Consider the following 4,279-nt stretch of genomic DNA (forward strand, 5'->3'; position numbering starts at 1 on the left):
TGAGTTTGTTTCCTTTTTCCTCTTGCTCTCGATTTCGGTGTCATCATTTCTTCTTCATCGTTTAAATCATCATCGCTATAAACTTCGTTCACCGGGTTTGACGAACCCATCTGCATATCATATTAACAGAGATAACAAAGTCAGAGACTCAAAGAAACAAAGCAACATCAAAGACGATCATATACCATATACAAATCTAAGAGAAATCAGATGGTTTTAACTTAAAACCATATACAAACCATATAGAGTTGCAGAAGAAACAAATCATATAAACAGAGAAATCAGATGGTTTTAACTGATAGCAACATCAAAGCAGTTTCAAACATACAACATCAAAGCAACATCAAAGTACAAATAATATACCATATACGAATCATATAAACAAAGAAATCATATAAACAGAGAAACAAAGCAACATCAAAGCAACAAACACCATATACGAACCATATAGAGTTGCAGAAGAGGATCAAATCAAATATAGTTGCAGCATCGGACTCTAAACAACATCAAAGACGATCAAAGATATCAGACTCTAAACAAATATTGAACTCTAAACAACATCAAAGATATTTGCAAAAGACGATCAAATATAGAGTTGCAGTATCAGACTCTAAACAAATATAGGGTAATTAAACTCATGTTTCAGTTTAAGACAAGTATAGAACAAAGAATCAAAGGAAGATGAGTTTCAAATTAAAGAACAAACCTCTGATTTTCTTCGAGAATTCGCAGATGGAGGGGAGGATGCTATTCGATTTAGGGTTTCCAGCTTGAACAAATGAGATTAATATCTGGTTTTATTGGGTAAAAGCAAAAGTAGCTTCGATTTTGAAGCTGGGTAGTCGAACAGGCTATAACAAGTTTGAAATCGATAGAAACAAAGAAACTAAAAGGGGGTTAGGGATTAGGGGGGATTAATGGGTTTCTATTATCTTCGGGTTTCTTCGGGTTTGGTTCGGATATCGGGTATTACCCGAACCCGATCGGGTATCCGATCTTAAGAAAAATCAAATCCGATCGGGTATTTTACCCTATCCGAACCTGAACCGAACTGCTCACTTCGGGTCGGGTTCGGGTTCGGGTTTCGGATTCGGTTATTATGTCCAGGGCTAATTTATATCATCAATCACTTGAATTTGGAGCTCAAAACCTTATTCAACAACATGATCAGTCCTTGAAAAAAAAAATTCAGGAAGATTGTCATGAAAAAAAAAAGAGCATTAGGAAGGAGTCATTGACGTTTAGGAAGAACTCCTTGAAATTTACGAATAAGTCATTGACGTTTAGGAAGATCTTCCTAAAACATCATGTTGGATATTTCTATTTGCTACCTTTATTGTGAAACATCAATATGTGCACATAATCAAATCATTATACATCACTAATGAAGTAATATGTGATACAATAAAGTAAAACACATATAAAGAGATTTCAAAACACATTTTTAAAAAATTTAGGAAGGATTCCATAGCTTTTAGGAAGGTGCTCTTGAATTTTATGAAGACCTTCCATAATGACGAACTCAAACTTCCACTCAAGTGTCCATTTTCCCATCTTCATCATCAACTCTCTGCTTTGTTCTTGAAATATTTGTCATCATGTATATCATCAATCACTTGAGTTAGAGCTGAAAACCTTATTCAACAACATGATCAATCCATTAATTCAATTTTTGTTTTAACATTACTTCAAGAGATATCTTATATATCACCCTACATTTAAACTAGTTCTGCAACACTACCAAATTGATTAACTTTAAAACCCCAAGAAACACTACCAAGTTGATCTATGCTATTAGCAAACAATTCAAAAACTCATAGCAAGCTAGGTACCTACCAATTCAAATCAGTCCTTCTAATCTCCATCTCCTTACAAGCTGCACTATAACAAACTTATAAAGCTTCAAAGCCTTGATTCATCAGTTTCTTATGCTTATCTTTCCCCATTTCTAAAAAATATGCTCTACACATCATCTGTTTTTGACAAACAAAAAGCTCACTCAAACTTACAATAACATACAAAAAAAAGTTTAAAGATTGGTGTTTTTTGTTAGTTAACTGACTTGCAATGATTTAAAACGAGAAGCAAGAATAAAGAGAGCTTATGAACAAAATTCCAGAGTCCAAAACTCCAATTGATTTGATATCTTATTTGATCCTATTCATCATTGGTAACTCTCTCTCTCATGTTCCTCATTTGCACTTTTAACATCCCTACACACAACAACAAGTCAGAATTTACAAAGAACAATTTCAACATCTAATAATGAAAATTCTAAAAACTTACCTCGATTAACAGATTCGAGAAGAGCGAACAAGATTCTCTCACTGAAGCTCGCCGTCGCTGAGTCCGTTTTCATGGCCGTGAGAATTCGCGGGACTGAAACAACGGTGGCGATAGATTTGATGTATGCAACAAATCGAGTTCGTCGTCTTCATCAACACCACAATCAAATCGAAATCTATCGGTTCTTCCCTCCAAATCTAACTTTTGTTGTGAAAACCCAAGCTCCAAACACATGCTCCTTCCTCAAAAACAGAGCTTGTGGATTCGTCGGAGATTTTGCGTTAGTACGACCCTAAGCTTCTTGTAAGATTCTGATTTTTTTTTTCTCTTTTTGTCATTAATTAATATAACAATTAATTTTAGAAAAATGCTAGTTTTGGAAAAATTGAGCGTGTGTGCTAACTTTGGAAGAAAAACTTAGAATGGTGCTAGTTTAGGGTATTTCTCTATAAACTATCAAAGGGGATAAAAAAAATTGCGAAAATGAATTAAAACACTGTGAACTCAGATAACCTAAATAGAGATGTAAAATGAATAAACTCCGACATATTATACCGGCTGGGTTTAAAATCTTTTGACACTATAAAAACCCGTTCCGCAAGATCTATAGGAGTAAATAGTTACACATACTCCAATTGAGGACATGATTATAATATCAATTTTTTCGGACCATAACCCATTTTTCGATTAGTTACAATTATCTTTAAAAAAAAAACAATATACTCGAATTGAGAATCAAAATTAGGCCTAGGCAAAATACATGGATCTGAAACCCGATCCGACAATCCGATCCAAACCCGTATCCAAAATTTTAGAATATCCGAATGGGTTCCAAATCTCTAAATCCAAAAACTCAAACCCGAACCCTATTTGAACCGGAATCCAAACGGGTATCCGAATATACCAGATCTGAACCCGAAGTCTAGAAATACCCGAACGAGTCCTATACTTCTAAACCCAAAAACCCCAAAAATCCGAAATACCTGATCCAAACTCTAACGGGTACCCACATGCCCATGCCTAGGGTTGTATGTGCGGGGTTAACTTTCAAAAAAAAACTAAATTTACAATTAGGTTTAGACTATTTTACGTACATACAGAGTTACATTTGTAAACATACTTGTTAAAAATGATATTAACATGCATAATCCAAGTTTTACCAATTTAATATTCAATTTATTTTCAGTTTAGTTTAGAAAAAAAAAAGATGATTAGATTTATGTATATAAAAAAAAATAGTAAACAAAAGATAGTATATCTGTTTCGAAAACTTATCCCGTCCCATATACTATATGTCTGAGTACATTTATTTCTCATTCAATCATTTTTTTTTCCTATGAAAAATACAGTTATATAATGTCTTTATTTTTTAAAATTACTCAGGAAGGTCTTCCGTTTAAAATTAAAAATTTTAATTAATTATATTAGTAAAAATCAAATTATCGTAAAACTCTATTTTTAGGATTGTGAAACCCTATAATTTTAGTTTTTAGGATCATAAAAATTATAACTTTAGGATTTTTATATTGTTGTTGAGATCGAAATTTCGAATAATGATTGTGTGATGTTTGTCATGAGAGCTTGGTCTTCAAGAAATCTACGTATCACACAAGGTTTTTTTGTTTTCTATTAACATATCTTTTTGTAAAAATAAATCATGTGACTGTTGTTTTTTTATCTCCTCTGGTCGGGTAGGCTGCTTAAAATGCCAAATGTGATACATTTGCAAACCTAGACATATATTATGGATTTAGTGACAAATTTAAAGGTACCAAAAAAAATAAATCTGTTTCTTATATATTATTGCAATGGCACATCATGAAAATCATAGATTCAACATGAAAATTTTTACAAAAGATGAAAGAATTGAAATGTTAGATAGCAGATAAGTTGAATGAATAGATCCATATTTCTGAAAATTATAAATGCATTGAATCACCTTAAGGGTAAAAATGCTTGCTGATTTTGATAGTATGTTCATATGTGTGAGAAC

This window comes from Camelina sativa, unplaced genomic scaffold (assembly GCF_000633955.1).
Source record: "Camelina sativa cultivar DH55 unplaced genomic scaffold, Cs unpScaffold00571, whole genome shotgun sequence".
Taxonomy (NCBI): domain Eukaryota; kingdom Viridiplantae; phylum Streptophyta; class Magnoliopsida; order Brassicales; family Brassicaceae; genus Camelina; species Camelina sativa.